The following is a 20,226-nucleotide window of genomic DNA, read 5'->3' on the forward strand; positions in this document are numbered from 1 at the left end:
TGTGGATCTGGGCTTCAGGAATTAATTCCTCATCAGAATTCAGATACAGCTCATAGAAGCATCCCCAGCTGATGGAGCTGAGCCTATTGAGCACTTTTTTTCTTAAACCACCACCACCAACAACAAAATGCTCCTCTGAGAGAAAAGAGCACTGGGAGTTCTATTGAATAGAAAGAAGCCTGGGATGACTCTACTTGGTATGGTTTGTTTTTGTTTGCGTGTGTTTGTCTGGTTTTGTGTGTGTTGAACATAAGGCTGCAAGGAAGTAATACAGCTAGAGACTTTTCCCAGATAAGCGTCAATTTGGGTTAAGGCATAACCCTGGCATTAACCCCTGTCCTGTAGTCTGTAGATCTGCAGTTATAACCTAATTAAGTTTTTGGAGGGCAGGGACTGTCTTTTTATTCTCTATTTGTTCAGCACCCTCACACAATTGGCCCTTAGGTGCTATGATGGTAATATAAATAGTAATAATTTCAGTAACTGAACCTTATAACAACAGCAGTGGATATTTGGTCTTATGCTATTCCAAACTGCTTCAGCTGTCATCCTGATCTGATCAGGAAATGGTTACAGGATGGTAGCCAAAGATGATGGGTGACTCTCAAAAAGCCCTGCTTTGTATGAGAAGGCTTGATGCCTTCTTCCTTTTCCATCTACTCTCTGGCTGCTTCATTTTAAGAGCACTTAGGACAGAAGGAAAACTAATGGAATACTGATTTCTGAGAAACAAAACAAATGAAGTAGTCAGTGAATGCATCCTGTAACAAGACTTGGATGTGCACAAGAGCCTGAACTTGGATAACACTGAACATATATACTACAATGTACCAGGAAGACAGCAAGAGAGACATTGGAGGACTCTCTTTAAGGCCTGGGCTACATCTAGAACTTAGTTCGACCCTGCAACGTTTCTCAGGGATGTGAAAACTTTCCATCACTGGAGACACCAATAGGTCAACAGAAGAATTATTCCATTGATCTAGCTACCGTCTCTTTAGGGATTGAAGTTCATACAGTAACAGAAACATCTTCCATTGCTGTGCTCCTGCTTCTTTTTTACCCATGCCTGGGATTTGGATGTTAATATTTGCAGCCTGGCTATATCAATCTATTCCTGTCCTCAGGCTGCATTGGTAGAGGCCAAGCAGGATATATTTTCAATGATCACCACAAAGAGCTGTTTCTCATGTGGAATTCACATGAGTAATATCTTGGTTTTGCCTTGGCTTAATCGGCCATGCTTCTTTCTTATCATATTGTTGACCAGACAGTGTTTATTTCTGGTTCTTTGCTGATTTCTCCAGGCAAATGATTCACTTTGTTTTGGATTCTTTTCCATTTGATTGGTTCAGTGATGTGCTGGTGTCATTGCTCTGCCAGGATGTAAATCATGCAGAAGAAGCACTCAGTGAATGATTTCATCAAATATCTGTTGTGCTGCATGTAATAACACCTTCTGACCTCCGCAGGCTGTTAAGGAAAAAACAAGAGACAGCAATAAGTATACCATACAAGAGGCTAGGTTCTGTCCTGACTGACACTACATGCAACCCCACTGATTTCTTTTGACAAATGTGTTCTTGAGTATAAGACATATAGGGTAGACTTCTACCCTGATTTATACCTTGTGGAGGTAAGCTGAGGCAGAAAGTAGCTTACAAACTGACAGGGAAGCTTAAAGAATTTATTTTTAATTGTGGCTATGTCTTCCCATGCTAGTTTGAATCCAGCTAGCATGGGAACAATACCAGAGAAGATAGTACTTGGCTCACTAGCCTGCTCTGAAGTCTTCTCTGCTGTTGTTACCTGTGCTAGCTGGATTCAAGCTAGCTCCATAGGCTAGTCTCTGCACAGCTTTTCCTTTGTAGATATATCCTTAGGGGTAATATCTCACTTCAGTCCTTGGGTTTCACCTTTCACTTTCTCACACCTGTAATAGTTTACTTTCAAAATCCTATTTGTTATATGTGGGACTGTACACCATGGGTTTTCAGTATACTAAGAGTTATGATGTCATAACAAGGAAGGAAGTTCCACATGTCTGTTTTGTCCCTCAGTCAGTGGTTAAGCTGGCTCTACATTGCTGGAAGATACTAGTATGCTGTTCTGAAATAGTCATCTTAATCCACTGATTTGCATACACCTGTACCTCAGTACCGGTTTGAGAAAGCAGCACTTCCAATGTCAGAAGAATGGCAACCCAGGGAGTGCCTGCCTTCTGCATATGTCTTTGCTGCAAAGTTAACTTGATGATTGTCACCTGGATTAGTCTAGTCTGGGTGCAAGTAACCACACTTCAAAGCCATACCTCAGTCACTGTTTTCTTCCTGGTGCTGTGTTCTAATCTCCTGTGTGTGTCGCTAGGAGTGCTGGAAGCATATTCCATGGTTCTTTGTGGAGCAATAAGCTGAGAGGCAATGTGATTATTTTCTCAGCAAATTGGAGAAATGTTGTCCTCCTGAGCACAGTGGGGGGGATTTTGGGACAGCATTGGGGAACTATCAGAACTTGAGTGACTTAGCTTGTGTCCTCACTGCAAAGTGGATGGGTTGCCATCCCAAGAGAATGAGGGCTCTAACCCAGACAGGCCACCTAGCCCAGGTATTTAACTTGGGTGAGGTTTTTGTGTGTGAATGGGAAGAGGTCTAGAGCTCAACACTTGATTAAGAGCCTGAATTAAAACTATAATGAAAACATACTCCATGAGGCCTCTTATTGGAGTGCAGAACGCATGCCTGTCTGTGGCCAGCCAGCTTCAACGGTGGAAGGAAGAGTGATGTGAGTCCCAAGAGACCTTTATCAAGGCACAGTGTGTGTGTGTGTGTATATATATATAGTCACAAGAATGCAGAGACTGCAACTGTGGCTTGGTCCTGGGCAGTGAATGCATTGGTTGCGGGTGAGGGGGAAAAGAGACTTATTGGATCCCTACCCCATCCTTGGGAATGAAACTCATCCCTGCACAGCGAGTTTAGCACAAGGCCAGTGAACCATTTACATACAGTTCACAGCCTCCTGTGAGTATTTAAATGGGACTGTATATAGATCTTTTGTTTTTCTTCACAGGGGTGATTCTAACTCTTGTGCTTGGGCTAGACACACTCCCGCCCTCAAGGAATGAAAGTCTTATAATGAGCTGGTGTGTGCTTGGGAGCAGTCAGCATGGTAGTGTGGCTGGATTTTTGTTTTGTTTTAGAGGTTCCTAAGTATAAACAGCCCACCTGAACTCTGGTTTCTGTTAAACTCAGACTGAAAATCAAGTGAGGCAATTCAGGCAGAAGTTCTGTGGTGTGTGTGTGTGTGTGGTTGACTAAAATACCCTCCCATTAATCTTACCCTGGATATAAAAATACAGAATTATTTTAAAATAAGCAGTTTTATTTTAATAAATGTTGTAAATTGTATGTAGCATTGGTATTGTTCCAAGAGGAGTAAAAGTTAAAACTGAAATGTCTAACCCAAATGAGTTAATGTGCATCAATAGAACTGTTCCTAATGAACACTGCTTTGTTTTAGGGTCTCCAGTATTTGTGATTAGCAATATTTAATCAGGATGGAGTTTAAATAGTAGGAGCATGGATGGGCCTGGGTTCTGTTCAAGTTCTATGCTGCATGCTGCCTGGATAGACTGAGGCTGGCTAGCACTGGGAGTTGCAGCGCTGGTGATGGGGTTACAGCGCTGCAGCTCACTCTGGCTTGGCTACACTTGCAGTTGCGCGCTGGTGAGGGGGTTACAGTGCTGCAACTTACTCATTCCACACTTAAAAGCTCAGCCGCGCTGCAACTCCTGGCTGCAGCGCTGGCTGTACTCTGGTCTGCTACTGGTGTAGCGAATCAGCGCTGGTGATGCAGCGCTGTCATCAGGTGTGGCACTCATCAGCGCTTTATTGGCCTCCAGGGTAGTAGAGGTATCCCAGAATTCCTGTTACAACAAACCGGAAGGTACTCCCCAAATACAAACACAGCTGCCTTTGCTCCAGCAAGCGAGCCGAGCCGAGGCTTTGGAATGTTCACAGCTGTTTGCTTGAGGAGACAAACAGCACGGCGGGGGAGGACTCCACGGAGAAGCTGCTTATCTGGTCTGAAGCCTTTTTAATTTAAGAGTGATTGAGAGGGTGCTCCCTGCTTTTGAACTTCAAGCAGGGAGTGTCACAGTGTCTGCTCCAAAAATCGCTCTCTCTGTCTCCCCGACGCTCCTGTCACACTCCACCCACCCCCCTCTTTTGAAAAGCACGTTGCAGCCACATTGAACGCTGGAAAGCTGCCCACAATGCACCTCCAACAGCGCTGCAAATGTGCACACTGCAGCACTGGTAGCTGTCAGTTGGCCACTGCAGCGCTGTCCTACACAGCTGTACACCACAGCTGTAACTCCCACGCTGCACATTTCCATGTAGCCATACCCTTGGTCCACACCTGCAAAGCACAGCCAGCGCTGCAACTCCCTGGCTGCAGCGCTGGCTGTACACCTGGTCTGCTTGGATGTAGCGATTCCAGTGCTGGCGATGCAGCGCTGCTCATCAAGTGTGGCCACCAAAGCACTTTTATTGGCTCCCAGATTAAGAGAGATCCCAGAATTCCTGTCCACAAAAACCGGAAGACACAGCTGCTCTTTGCTCCAGCGAGCGACGGAGCAGGGGAATTGCTTTGAATGTTCGCACTGTTTGCTTGAGAGAGAGGGGAGGGGAGTCATGTTAGCAGCTGCTATGTGGTCTGAAGGCTATTTAGGAGTGCATAATTTGCATTTAGTGAATAAGGAGGGTGGGGAAGGGTCAAAATTTTAAAATGATTGAAGGTAGATGCTGTGTATCTTCCAGTCCTTATAACTTGCAAGGCAGGGAACTGAGAACAGTGTCAGCTCCAAAAATCCACTCCTCTGGTCTCCCCGCAAGCTCCCTGTCACACTCCACCCCACCCCCCTCTTTTGAAAAGCACGTTGCAGCCACTTGAACGCTGGGATAGCTGCTCACAATGCACCACTCCCAACAGCGCTGCAAATGTGGCCACACTGCAGCGCTGGTAGCTGTCAGTGTGGCCACACTGCAGCGCTTTCTCTACACAGCTGTACGAAGACAGCTGTAACTCTAAGCGCTGTACAAATGTAAGTGTAGCCATACCCTGAATGAGCTGCTGTTTCTCCCCACTAGTCCTAGCTCCAATATTACTTTTTCCATCGCATCTCTCCCTGCTAGGATGTTCAGTGGCCACTTGTAGAACATTTTATTGCAAGCCAGAATTGGGAAAATCTTAACTCCCAGCATGCTGATGAGTCAGTGGTGTGACATCATCAGCAAACAGCCTGCTAAGATTGCAGTTAGCCAGGGGATCTGATCCAGCTCCCTTTGTAGTCAATAGGAGTTTTGAGGCTAACTTCAGTGGAGCTGGAAGGTGAATCAGCTCTAGCTCAGAAATCTTTAGGGTCAAGACATTAGGTTTTTAAGGTTTAAACCTCGTTTTGAAATTTAGATATTGGGACCGGAAAGTTGTTTTTGTCACATTTATTTTGACAGAGGAGACTCAGGCCACCAACTCATTTAATCAAAGTCCCATCCCATGGTTACTTAGACTGTGGGTTTGCCACTGCCATGATTTCTGAGAGGTGGGGAGAGGAGGGAGACTGACATGGCCTTTTCTTCCCCTGCCAGCCTGAAACTCAGGCAAGACTCCTCCATTAACTTTTACTAATTTGATTGTCTGGTATTTGTCTTGTTTAGCAGACTATGGGAGAGTTATCAGGAATTTTTAATGATTTTATAGTATTTAACATTAAATGGATTATCAGATTTTTCTTTACCATAAAATTGTTTCTCCTCATAATTTCCGATGATATAAAATTTAATTAAAACACCCTGTCACAGCTTTCACTCTTTTTAACTAAAATTATGACTTTGGCATGGTTATACTACAAAGCCATGTAATATAACCTTTTTTAACCTATGACAAATAACCAACCATCTTTCCTATTCTAGCAAAATGCTTGGGCATGTACATTTCTTGAAGAGTGCAAGTTGTCACATTACAGTGAATTGGATTATTTACATTCTTAAAGTTCTGCACATGCTTAAGTGTCTTGACGGGTGGGTCCTTAATAATTACTTTTGACCTCTGCCATCTTGGACCAAAGGGGAGAGGCTCTATATCCCAATAGCAGTTCCACTGAATCATCCAGACACTGGCATTTTTAAGCCTCATCCTGATGGGTACTATCCTGCTATTAGAGAGTAAGCATATTTATTCTCAGATACATCCGTAATTAACTGGAATAAAGTCTTTTTTTTTTTTTTTTGTCATCTGACATTAAGCTCACACTCTGTCATTGCGTTGAATTGTGAATTCATTATTTTTGTAGCACCCACTATGCACTAAGCAGCTCAAACACCAAAGAATGATGACTCCTGCTCTCAGGAGCTCAGTCTAAGGACAGCTCGACAATTAGACAGAAGTTAAGGGAAAGGGAACAATAGGCAATTTATGTACCTATGCATCAACTCAAATCACTGTCAGAAGCACAGCAAGAGTGGTGATTAATGGGGCTATGTGGAAGGCACAGGGGATGGTATGAGAAGCTGACAAAAACGGCTGGGCGAGGCTGCGAATGTTGGCACCGTGCAGGGAACGAGGAGAATGTAAAACCCGATGCATTAGGATGAATGAGGGGGGAGAGAATTCTGCAGAGCTTAAAGGTGATATGAAGCTTACATTTGATATGCGAGTTAATGGGGAGCTGGTGGAGGGATTCAAAAAGGGAGATGGACATGATCAAGCTAATGGGCAAAAAAAAAAAAGCTTAGTGGCAGCATTGCCTGACAATTAGTCACCACATTTAGGCAACTCAAAAGATCAATAATAATCACAAACTATCTCTAAATACAGGTCACTGTGGTGAGTACTTCCTAATTGCTTAACAAGGTTAATGACCAACAAGATTGGTCTGCTACACCAAGACCATTGTTAAAACTTTGCTTTGATAAACCTTTGAAATCCTCCCACGTCTTCAGAAAATTATGGCATACTAAGCCCTATCTATATATGACACAGGAACAATGACTTTTAACATTATGACTTTCAAATATCTTTGTTTCGCTCCAAGAGAGTTCTTGATGGCAGGCACTGAATGTGTTGGTCATGGTGACAGCAGTTTAGCTTGTTTTTCTCATTCTGATGATGGATTACCTGGAATCCTTTGAGCCCTATGATTTTTAAAAACCTATGACTTAGAGTGGAAAGAACCTTTCTGCTCTTAAATATTTAATCACTGTAAAAGAACTGGGCAAGGCTAGTGGAAGAACTTGTTGTGCTGCAAAGTATCATTAACACTGACGTTATTCTTCATGTTGGATGCAGTCATATAGACATTGATCAAAATCCTACATTAAAACAGAAATGTACAGAATAATACAGTAAACCTTGCCAGTGGCCTGACCTTTCCAGCAGGTATCGGTTTCCCGCTCCAGCTGACAGGGTGCCAGATATTTCTGACCTTAGAGTAATTTATAATTAAAGATGTACTCCTATGATAAAAAGCTCTTTGACAAGCTCTCTTCTGTACATGTTTGCAAAGAATTTGCAAGTTCAAATCCTGTATCCAACCGCATTTCAATATTGAAATAACTAGTACTTTGTTCACCTGTTCTGGGAAAAGTTTATCTTACTTTGGATATATGTAAACAAACCTGGATTCAATGGTACATGATGAGGGAAGGGATGATCAGTGCCTTTAACTAGCTAATATGGTGTCCTTGTACTAGCAGCTGAGAAGAGGACATCTGGACACAAAATGTTGAGACTAGTCACAGGTTATTTTGCACAGGACAGTCCAACTTGCAGACAGCATTCATTTTATAAAATCTGAATTCTGACAAAGCATAGTTGGAGCTGCTAGAATAAACTGATTGTAAACCATTTGTAACCCAATTCCATTCTTTCTCTTGCTGGTCACCATATGACCTCCTACTAAGCTTTGAATATCCGTTTGGCAATCAAAATTCCAGAAGATTGAAATGCTACTCTGGTTAGTGTCAATGAATCTTCAATATGAGAGAATTATCCAGATGTAGTACTAAATGTATACAAAAATTACATTACTTCTCAACGATGAGCAACAACATATGAGTGGATTTCTCTCTAAATGTCTTAATCTCCTCCAAATGGGCATTTTTATTGCTTTTTTGGATTTCTCTATAATACAACACTTTTGTCCTCAAATCCATCAAGTCTATTTAAAATGACTGGAAATCCTATGATTAGTCCTCCTTATGCCTGGTTGCATACAGATTGTAATAAGGCTTGAGACAAGACAGATCTGGAAATAGCTAATATATTTTTGTTTAATTGCTAAGAAACTTTTTTAAATATCTGATCCAACTTGCCTGTTCCACTATCAAAAGAAGACTTGATCAGCTATCTCATACTGTAAAGTCTGACACATCCTGATTATCTGTGATATGAAGCACAATGCTTACTTTAAAAATAAATAAGTGCACTCTTGTGAAAATAACATACTGTGGTGCTGTGGAAACTTTCTCCTTACAATGGAAAGAAGCACATCTCTAAGGGCACTCTCTGAACAAAAACTCTCCTTTTTCTGTACATTTCTTTGTTTGCTTTTACTTATTTATATTAGTTGATATGGCTTTTATTAGTGATATTTTATAATTATATATTCTTTTGCAGAACATTTCAGAAATCCTTTTGCCCCTGTCACAAAACATAGTTAATCCCAGACATGCTGCAGGTACCTCATGCGTGCTGGTATCTCTCTCTCTCCTAGCAGCAGCCTTCTTTGACCTTGTTCAACCCTCTAGCAATGTTTCAATTAAGTCGTTAAGGAGGTAACCCCAAGCTGCACAAAGAATGCTATCCCTGTTAATTGTGAAATTGCTGATGAAAGGGCTAACAGTTCCTCATAAAGGAAAAGTCAGAAACTCCACCTGTGTCTTAAGGATCATCAACCTTTTTAACTAAATGCCCTGGTGGAGAAGCCAGGTGACTTTCATATTAGGGCATTCATCGTTAAAAAGGTCCAAAGCTGTTTGAGGTTAGATAAGTATGCTCTTTTGACTTCTGAAGGAAAATAACTTTGGTGGTATTATCACAAGTTAAAGGAGATAATAGCTACTCTGGTTGCTGACACCAATCATAGCTGTGGCCCTAGGCTATCTTGAAAAAGTGTCTTTCATAAATAAGCTCTTAAAAACTGAGCCTAAATATGCTACATTTCTTACCTCATATAATGAAAGCAATAACTAGATAAATACTATTGTAATAATTTAGTTCATCTACTGTTCTAGTCAAGCTTAATCTAAGTATATACCTGATTCCTGTCACAGTTTCAGGGTAACTGCACCTGTTTTCCACCTTTTATGGTCCCTCAAGGGCATCCACTTAAAGGTTTTTAGTTCCCAGTTGTCACTTCTCCTTGGCAGAGATACATTTCACTCACTCCTGAGCAGGAGTTTTAAATTCTGCACAGCTTCCTGATCTACCTTATGATATCCCCAGCAAGCCAATCTGCCTAAAAGGCCAGCATCTGTGCTATGCTTTCTCTCCAGAGGATATGACAAGTGTATTGCCCACAGTTATAAGTTACCACATAGCTCTTTCTGAGAACATAAGAATGGCCATACTGGGTCAGATCAATGGCTCATCTAGGTCAGTACCCTGTCTTCCAGTAATGGCCAATGCCAGGTGCCCCAGAGGGAATGAACAGAACAGGGAATCAAGTGATCCATCCCCTGTCATCCACTCCCAGCTTCTGGCAGTCAGAGTCTCGGGACACCGAGAGCATGGGGTTGCATCTCTGAACATTTTGACTAATAGCCATTGATGGACCTATCCTCCATGAACTTATCTAATTCTTTTTTGAACTTAGTTATAGTTTTGGCCTTCACAACATCCTTGGGCCACAAATTCTGCAGACTGACTGTTCATTGGGTGAACTAGTACCTCCTTTTGTTTGTTTAAAACCTGTTGCCTATTAATTTCATTGGGTGACCCTTGGTTCTTGTGTTACGTGAAAGGGTAAATAATGCTTCCTTATTCACTTTCGCCTCACCATTCATGATTTTATAGGCCTCTATCATATCTCCCCTTAGTTGTCTCTTTTCCAAGCTGTCAAATCCCAGTCTTTTTAATCTCTCATCATATGGAAACTGGTCCATATCCTTAATCATTTTTGTTGCCATTCTCTGGATCTTTTCCAGTTCTAATATATATTTTTTGAGATGGTGTGACTAGAATTGCGTGCAGTATTCGAGGTATGGATGTATCTTGACTTGATATAGTAGCATTATGATATTTAATGTCTTATTATCTATCACTTTCCTTATGGCTCCTAATACTCTGTTAGTTTTTGTGACTGCCACTGCATCTTGAGAAAATGTTTTCAGAGAACTATCCACAATGACTCCAAGATCTTTCTTGAAGAGTAACAGCTAATTTAGATCCCATCATTTTGTACGTATAGCTGGGATTATATTTTCCAATGTGCATTATTTTCATTTATCAATATTGAATTTCATCTGCTATTTTGTTGTCAAGTCACCTAGTTTTGTGAGATCCCTTTGTAACACTTCACAGTCTGATTTGGACTTAGCTATACTGAGTAGTTTTGTATCTTCTGCAAATTTTCCCACCTCACTTACCTCTTTCTCCTGACCGTTTATGAATATGTTGAACAGCACTGGTCCCAGTACAGGCCCCTGGAGGACACTACTGTCTATTCAGAAAACTAACCATTTATTCATTCTCTTGGTTTTCTATCTTTTAACTAGTTACCTATCCATGAGAGGACCTTCCCTCTTATCCCATGACAGCTTACTTTGCTTAAGATCCTTTGGTGAGGGACCTTGTCAAAGGCTTTCTGAAAGTCCAAGTACACTATAGCCACTGGATCGCTCTTGTCTATATGCTTGTTGACCTCCTTAAAGAATTCTAATAAGTTGATTAAGCATCATTTCCCTTTAAAAAAGCCATGTTGATGCTTTCCCTACAAATGGTGTTCATGTATGTGTCCAATAATTCTGTTCCTTACTACTGTTTCAACCAATTTTGCCTGGTACTGAAGTTAGACTCATGAGCCTGTAATTTCAAGGATTGCCTCTGGAGACTCTTTGAAAAATTGGTGTCACATTAACTATCCTCCAGTCATTTGGGACAGAAGTTGATTTAAATGATAGGTTACATGCCACAATTAGTAGCTCTGCTATTTCATATCTGAGTTCCTTCAGAACTCTTGGGTGAATACCATCTGGGCCTGGTGACTTATTACTGTTTAATTTACCAGTTTGTTCCAAAACCACCTCTACTGACTCCTCAATCTGGGACAGCTCTTTATTTGGGCCTAACATTCTGCAGAGTAACGATCTAAGTATTTCTTTATGGTGCATGGAGCCTTTTGGTCACAGTTTTTTGTTTTTTTAAATCCCTGGAGGAAATGCTGCAAGACTAGAGTCCTGTCAGCTTTCCCAATTGCCAGCCACTGACAAGCAAGGGAAAGGTCACCATGTGAAACTGCCTCTCCTCCTTTGTTCTCTTATGAAAACGCTTTGGGGCTCATCTGCAGCCCTTCAGGATGTGGGTAATCCTATAATGAAGTCAATATGGCTACTAACTTGCATGAAAGGCTTCAGGACTGGGTCCTAAGTGCGTTTTCACTACACCACAGTAGGCAAATTGTCAGAAAACAGAGGGGGGCGCTAGTACAGACATATTTGGGAAAGTGCACTTTGATTTTTGTTGCTAGGTATTTTTATATTAAATATTTTCTGGTTTTGTTCAGTTAGATTTTTGCTGTGAACTACTTTCCTTCCAGTATTATCCTCCCTCCTGCTGATTTAATTGTAATTGCTGATTGTAATTTAAGCTACTGTTAGTTTTATTGCTGTTTACATAGTGACTATCTTTGCTAATGGTTGCTGGCTGCCCAGATGGGTTGTGCTTTCTTTACTAATGTACTGTTTCCATATTGTGAAGTCTTAAAAGTATCAGATCCAATATATTGCACCCTGTAGTCTCTTGCAGGGCTCTTGGTTGGTTGATATGTGGGGGGAGGGTGTTTTTGACAGGGATTAACACACCCTTCCTTTGCTACCTTACTCTCTTCCTTTCCTTTCCTCCAAACAATAAATGGCCTGGAACTATACTAAACCATTTTTTTCCCTCCAAAGACTACTTATGGGAACAAGCCTTCACACTACATGTATGGGGTAGAAAAACATGAAACACTTTTTAGACTAGCCTTGATTGTAATTATTTTGTTCTCCACTGGCCACTCCAGGCTGTTTAAACCAGTTACCTCTCACATCACAAATTCCATAACAAGGAACTCGTTTACATTAAAAATGTTGTCCCTATTTTCCAGCAAGGAGTGTAAGTAGGTGTTAAAAATGCCTGAGTTTTGTTTATATGAGTGCTTTTGTTGTTGGATCTAAAAACCAGAACTCATAAAATAACATATCTACTCCTAGGATCCAGCCTCCATGTCATTCTTCCCTCTCCTCCAGCAGGGGAGGGGCTGGACAAACAGGTGGGTCTTGCAAAATGTTCTGATTCAGTCCAGACTCTGCTGAGCTGACATTGAAAGAGAATGCTAGAGCTGGACTCCTTTGCCAAGAACACCCTGTAAGCCAGCCCTTTCCAATTAAATTATATGGGACTATTAGCTCAAGCACCTCAGAGGAGGATAACTGCCATATTGCATGATAAGAGAGATGGTCTTTCAAATATCCAGGGTCAAAATTCTTTAGTCCCTGATTCAGTCAGGTACCTATGCATATGTGCAATCTCATTGACTTCAGTGGGACTATGAATCTGTTTAAATTATGCACACGCTGAGTCATGGCCTTATGGATCAAAACTAATATATTTATGCACCAGGCATTTTTCATGGCAGAGCCATGCCCTGGATTTTAGGGGTCCACTTGCATTTCTATAGCCACCCATTGTGTGCTTGCTCATGCAGATTATTATTTGTCTTCCCTTATAAAATGCAAAGAAAGATGAACAGCCATTGCCAGAAAAATTAGATATTTGCTATATTTCTGTACAATGCGTAAAGGTGGCTTCAATTTTGTTGTGCTTTAACTGATGAGCAGTGCTGCATCACCAGCGCTGGATTCGCTACACCCGTAGCAGACCAGGAGTACAGCCAGCGCCGCAGCCAGGGAGTTGCAGCACTGGCTGAGCTTTGTAAGTGTGGACACCGAGTAAGTTGCAGCGCTGCAACCCCCTCACCAGCGCTGCAACTTGCAAGTGTAGCCAAGCCCTTAGTCTGTAGGCTCTTAAGTGGTGTAATCTAAGCCCCATTAAAACCCTGAGTTAAATGCTTAAGCAGGGCTTGGACAATGCACAAGGACATAGGGCAATTTCACCCAGAGACAATCTTTATTTTGACTGTGTTTTGGATAGAAACTCCATTACATCGATTTTAATGCAAAACACCAAAGATTTAAACAGACTTCACATTGTCTCCCTCTACTGGGAAAGCATCTGTTCAGGTTTTCACCGTAACAGGATATCCCTGTCTCACGCTAGTTCTACAGGCCTCCAAAGAGTTTCCCAGTAGAAACTAAAACTGTTGTTAATTATTTCTATTATGGTAGTGCCTAGAGGCCCTAGTCATGGATCAGAGCCTCATTCTGCTATGTTCTGTACAAACACATAACAAACAGATATCTGGTCTGAATAGGTTCTTATACTGTGCTCCTCATTAAAGCTATGATTTTATGTCATGGAGGTTGCAGAAGTCTCGGAATCCGTTACTTCAGCCCAAGTGGCTAGGAGCTTCACGGTCCTGACACTCCCCCGCAGTGGCAGGGAGCTGTGAAATACTCCGGCTGCAGGCCCCCAAGTTCTGAGCTGCCATAGCCAGCAGGGTAGCTCACAACTCCCCAGCTGCTGCTGTGGGCGATGGGGGCAACCTGGAGCTCTGAGCCCTCATGGGTGGTGGGGCCCCAGAGCTTATAGCCACCCCACAGCTGCCCAGCACTTTCCCATTTTATTATGGGTGGTAATATGGATATTTTTAGTAAAAGTCAGAGACACGTCACGGGCAGTAAAGAAAAATTCACAGACGTCTGTGACCTGTCCCTGACTTTTACTGAAAATATCCATGACAAAATCTTGGCTTTACACATCATTGTAGTAACTCTGGGTCCCTTCTCTAAAAAGCTTACTATCTACATATATTAGAAATGAAAGCTTACTATCTACATATATTAGAAATGAAAGCTATTGTGGGGGGAAAAAGCCAGAATGCCTTCCTTTGGAGGAGTAAGGAAAAAGGTGCAGGAAAGGACATGTACGCACCCTTCCCCATCCTCTTTGTAATACACCTTAAATTAAATTGTCATGCTTCAGTGAGACGCTTTAGCTATTGGCAGGGTGCAGACAGTATTGCTGTTCTTTGTGTATTCAGTGTATCGGACAGACAAGCCAACGTTCTCATGCATTTGTTTTCTTTGTTTTGTACAACATGGTGCCAGCAGTGATTCTGGCAGCTGACTGAGTCAGCAGGTGCCACAAAATGCAAAATAATGGTGGGGAAGAGAGAAAAGGGTTCAGGACTTGCCAGCATGGTGCCACCATTTAACACTCCTCAGGGTAAAATAAACAGACATGATCCCTTTCTTTTCTCAATTCTTCTACAGACATTTGCATTCAGGCACTTTTTCAGAAGGCTCACAAGGGAAAACATACAACTGGGGCATTACATTTGGAATGAGTCAAATGAAGCCATCCAAAAAAGATTTTAGTCACTTTGATCCTTATTCAAATATTTCTCCTAGTACCAAATATTTATTTGCTTAAATATTGAAAATACAATTATAATATAAATATTAAAAATATAATATACAGGCAAATTCTCTTGAATCAAGTTATGTAAGCAAAAATATATAATTCTGCTTCATACCAAGATTAAATCTTGCCTACCTTACTCACATGAGTCAATGGGCTACTTACAGAATTAAGGCAAGCATAATATGCAGCCTGTATATGCATAATAGTAAAGTATGGCGTATAATCTGTTACATCGTTTGTTTTTCATCTCTACTAATAAAGAGTCAGACAGATTAAAATAATATTAAAATATTATTTCCTATGTCACTAAGGTAACTTTAGATTGTTGACAAATTTCAGAATCAAATATACTTTTCACTATTTTTGCTCTTGGTTACATTTCTTTTCAACTAAAAAAATGAAAATAGATTATCAGCAAATAGTTAGCTCCACTTTCTGATCTTTTATGCTAGTACCATACTGTAGGTATCCAGACAAAAGCTGTTCTCATTGACCCTTTTAAAATGTCATAAAGGCATTCTGTTAATACTGGATTGTATCAAACTTTTTCTTACAGTTTTTCTACAGGGCATGGCCATAGGCATGAGAGGGGTGTGATTTCTAAAGCACACCAACATATTTGGCACTAACTGGCCCATCTAGACCCTGTTGGTGCAAACTGAAAGTTCTCTAGACCATGTTAATATAGTGTTAATGTACACTAGGGAACTTCTAGTTTGCTGCAGCAAGGTCTACATCGGCCAGTTAGTGAGCAACATATTGTTGTGCTCAGGACCGGCGCTAGGATTTTGAGCGCCTTAGGCGGACAGCAATTTCGCCACCCCGGGCGCTGGTCCTGTGGCTCCAGTGGAGCTGCCGCAGTGGTGCCTGTGGGCGGTCCACCGGAGCCGCGTGAGCAGCCGACCGTCCGCAGGCACGACTGCGGCAGCTCCATCCAGCTGCGGACCAGCGGACCGCCCGCAGGCACCACTGCGGCAGCTCCACGGGAGCTGCCTGCCGCCCCCTCCAGAGGCGCCCTGACCCAGGGGGCTCCTGGGCTGCTGGCTGCTGCGGCGGCACCCTGACCCAGGGTCAGAGCGCCTCCGCGGCAGCCGGCAGCCTGGGGTTTCCCTGGGCCAGGGGACCCCTGGGGCTGCCGGCTGCTGCGGCGGCCCGGGGTTTCCCTGGGCCAGGGGATACCCTGGGCTGCCGGCTGCCCGCGGCGGCGCCCTGACCCAGGGGACACCCTGGGCTGCTCAACCATTTAAAAAAAAAATTGGGGGGGCGCTTTTTGGCGCCCCCAAATCTCGGCGCCCTAGGCAACCGCCCTAAATGGTTGCACCGGCCCTGGTTGTGCTTTAGAAATCCTACTCCTCTAGTACACATTGCTGTGCTGTGTAAGTTAGAAAAGTCTTTATACATCTTGTAGGATTAAAATACCTGATAATGTATCTTTAAGTGGACCTAAACCACTCAGGAATGAACAATACCAAAAAAAAATCCAGCTACTCATTGGTATGCATAAACATAATTCACAAGTTAGTGACTACTTTAGTTTCAGCAAAACTTGTTCAGGTATTTGTGTGCATGAAAACAATACACATCTTTCACATATTTCACTTGAATGGTTTGCCCTTACATTTTAAAAAATGGACAAATCTGGAAATGTTAATTCCAGCATGCTGCATAGTTCTTGGAGAGGGAGAGAAATTATTCAAGTTTGAATAAAGTCAGTTAAGTTAGTTTAAAGTTATGACTATTCCATATTTTTGTACATATATATTCGGGTTTTTTAATTTAAATTAGGGATACTTTATTTAAAGAACCCCATAACTAAGGCCCCCAGTCAGCTAAATGTGCATTACTAAAGTAATTCATAGATTCATAGACTCTAGGACTGGAAGGGACCTCGAGAGGTCATCGAGTCCAGTCCCCTGCCCTCATGGCAGGACCAAATACTCTCTAGACCATCCCTGATAGACATTTATCTAACCTACTCTTAAATATCTCCAGAGATGGAGATTCCACAACCTCCCTAGGCAATTTATTCCAGTGTTTAACTACCCTGACAGTTAGGAACTTTTTCCTAATGTCCAGACCTAAATCTCCCTTGCTGCGAATTTAAGCCCATTGCTTCTTTTCTATCCTTAGAGCAAGGTGAACAAGTTGTCTCCCTCCTCCTGATGACACCCTTTTAATACCTGAAAACTGCTATCATGTCCCCTCTCAGTCTTCTCTTTCCAAACTAAATAACACCAATTCTTTCAGCTCTCATAGTACATGATGTCTCAAGACATTAATTCATATCTTGTTGCTCTTCTGCACTGGGACCTCCATCTCCAATTTCTCCAATCATCTTTCTGAAATGCAGTGCCATAACTGGACACAATACTCCAGTGAGCCTAACCAGCCGCAGAAGTAGAGCGAAAGCAATGAGCTTTCTCCCCGTGTCTTGTTTATCCAACACAACCTGTTAATAGCATCCCAGAATGACGTTTGGTTTTTGCAACAGTATCACACTGTTGACTCCATATTTAGCTTGTGGTCCACTATGACCCCTAGATCTCTTTCTGCCATACTCCTTCCTAGACAGTCTCTCCCATTCTGTTGATTGAAATGATTGTTCCTTCCCTAAGTGAGCACTTTGCATTGTCTTTATTGAACTTCATCCGTTTACCTCAGACAAAAAAAAAAAAAATTTCTTCTCCAAAATTTGTCCAGATTCACTTTGAATTTTGAAACCCTCGTCCTCACGCGAAGCAGTTGCAATCCCTCCCCATTGGTATCACTATCTGCAACTTAATAAGCGTACTTTCTATGCCAACATCAATCGTATGAAATCATATGTGAATCAGAGCCGGTCCCAAAACAGACCCCTGCGGAACCCCACTTGTTATACCTTTCCAGCAGGATTGGGAGCCATTAATAACTACTCTCTGAGTATGGTTATCCAGCCAGTTATGCACCCACCCATTTAGTAGCACTGAAGCACCTTTAGAATGATATAGGAATAATTTTTCCTTTTTTCACATACTTTTTCAGCATTCCACCACTTCACCTTTGTTTGCTTTTTTTATTTTAACAAAAATCCAGTAGGCTCCCTGTCCATGTGCAGTTCCAAGTTTGGGGGCTTTAGAGGTGGAAAGCTCTATGTTCCACTACCAATTTTCTGAGCCATCCACTCCTCCTAAACTGTGCTACTGTTTATGTGGGGGCAGAATGGGGAAAGGAGGAAGGTTTCCTTTCACAGATATTTTACACGGACAAGTCCTGTTGCAATAGTCACGTACCATTCAACAAGCTATGTTCATAGAAAAAAACCTCTTTGAAAGCAAGAGAAACAAAAGAAGCCAACAGATTCCTTCACAGATACCATGACAAAAATGATTTAATACTCATTGTGTAGCTTGGAGAAAGACAGAGCCTCAGCTCTCTCCGACACCCTTAACAAGAAGATTCTTATTAACACTGAACTGATAACACAGAAACATCAATAAAAACTTGTTACATCCAGTCTCTAGCAAACTGGGCTTGGGTTCATCATTTGGGTATCAACATATACAGCTGACATATATGAAAAATTGAAAATGAAATTCAAAAACTTTTAAAATGGAGGTTTTCACATTCATTTCCATTCTTTGAAAATGGTCCAATCTTATGTGAAATTTTGTGCTACTGCAGATTCACTATGAATTTTGTGTCAGTCAGTTGCTGCGTTTAGGGTGAGGGAGACCAAGATGTTGGTTTTAGGCCTCATTTTCTGTGCCTGAGTGGCACTGGCATATTGACAGTTTGTCATGTAGTGGCCTTATGTATGTGAGTGTGTGGTGTTTGTCCCTCAATGGCTGGCCTGCAGAAAGTCTGCACCGCAAATTAAGCCCGGGTCTGTGGACCCAAGCTTCTGGACTCTGTCTCCAAGTCCATGCTTGAGCCACATCTCTCAGCCATGCTAATGTGTCCATGCTGTACTACATAGACCTTCTGGCTCAGGCAGAGGTGGATTACAGTTTTGTGGGGCCCTGGGCCAGAGCAAGTGGGGGCCCCTTCCCCACCCCTTCGACCTGCAGTCCCCTCTGTCGCTCCTGCTGAGGAGCTGATGCTCAAGCCCCCATGCCCTGACCCCAGTCCCCTGCAGGAGCACCGGGTGAGCAGAGCATATGGGGGTATCCATTTTCCTGGGGCTCCGAAGCACATGGCCACATTGACCCAGTGGCTAATCCAACACTGGACTCAGGTCTGCAGCTTGACTTACATCCACACTGCAAAATGACAGGACTCAATTCTGAGTCACAGTGGAATTTGGGCTCTGACCCACTCATCTAGCAGGTGTGGATGGAAATGGGGTTTGGACTCAAACCTGAGTCATAGCCGAAGCTTAATGTGCAGTGTAGACATACCTCATGAGGCTAATACTAGTAGTAGCTAAGGCCTGAGTTTTCTGGACATGAAAGTGCAGGTTTTTAGTCCTCCTTTCCCCATGTGTGTGGATCGATGGAGTCAGAGGCTTAGCTTATGGGAATGCATGAAACATCTCATTTGTTAAAAATCTGTCCTTTCGTTACAGACCAGACCCCAACTTTTTTTTTAATGGGGGAAAGAATCTGACAATGAAGCTAACTGTATTAATTTAATAGAACATGGCAAGCTTACCAAGGTTCATTTGCTCTCTTGACCAGCAAGAGGAAACAGGAAATGGCCTGTGTAAAAGTAAAGGGAGTATGTGTTTCAATGAGTGAAAATGTAAACTGATATAGGAAAGGATTGTGCTGTACTTGAATTGTTTATTTTGGCAAATCTTGCAGAGAATATTCCAGTAGCAAAATCAAAGGTTAAGTGCAAGTGGCAGCAAGTTATAAAGGTGAAGATGAGTTTTGGAAGATGAGTTTTTTTGTTTTTGTTTTTTAAGTATTGATAAAACTGAGAATGCAGCTTTACTTGTTTTTCATTTGGGAATATTGCATATTTGATTGACCTTATCTGTAGAACCAGGAGAGATAATGTGCCCTGCCTAGTGAAATATAAACACCTTTTAAAATTTATCTTCAATGCATAACTGTGTTTCATAGCTCAACTTAATCTATATGTGGCTAATCTTGTCCAAACACTCATTTACAAGGCGGCTGGCAGTTCTGTGGCATGGGGAGGTGTAGTGAGAGGAATATAGGCAGTTTGCACAATAAATACACACCTGTTGCATCCTCTGGAGCCTAGCTTCATGGACAGTCCCTCCACTGAATTATATTGGGGATGTTGAAGGAGCTGGGTCATGGCTGGTAGGTCTGGTCTTAGCATGGCAGATGGGTCATAGCAGCCTCACCAAAGGCTCTTACGTAAATTAAGCTGTCATGGGATAAAAGGGAAGGTCCTTTCATGGATTGAGAACTGGTTAAAAGACAGGGAACAAAGGGTAGGAATTAATGGTAAATTCTCAGAATGGAGAGGGGT

The sequence above is a fragment of the Chelonoidis abingdonii genome, chromosome 6, assembly GCF_003597395.2.
Source record: "Chelonoidis abingdonii isolate Lonesome George chromosome 6, CheloAbing_2.0, whole genome shotgun sequence".
NCBI lineage: Eukaryota > Metazoa > Chordata > Testudines > Testudinidae > Chelonoidis > Chelonoidis abingdonii.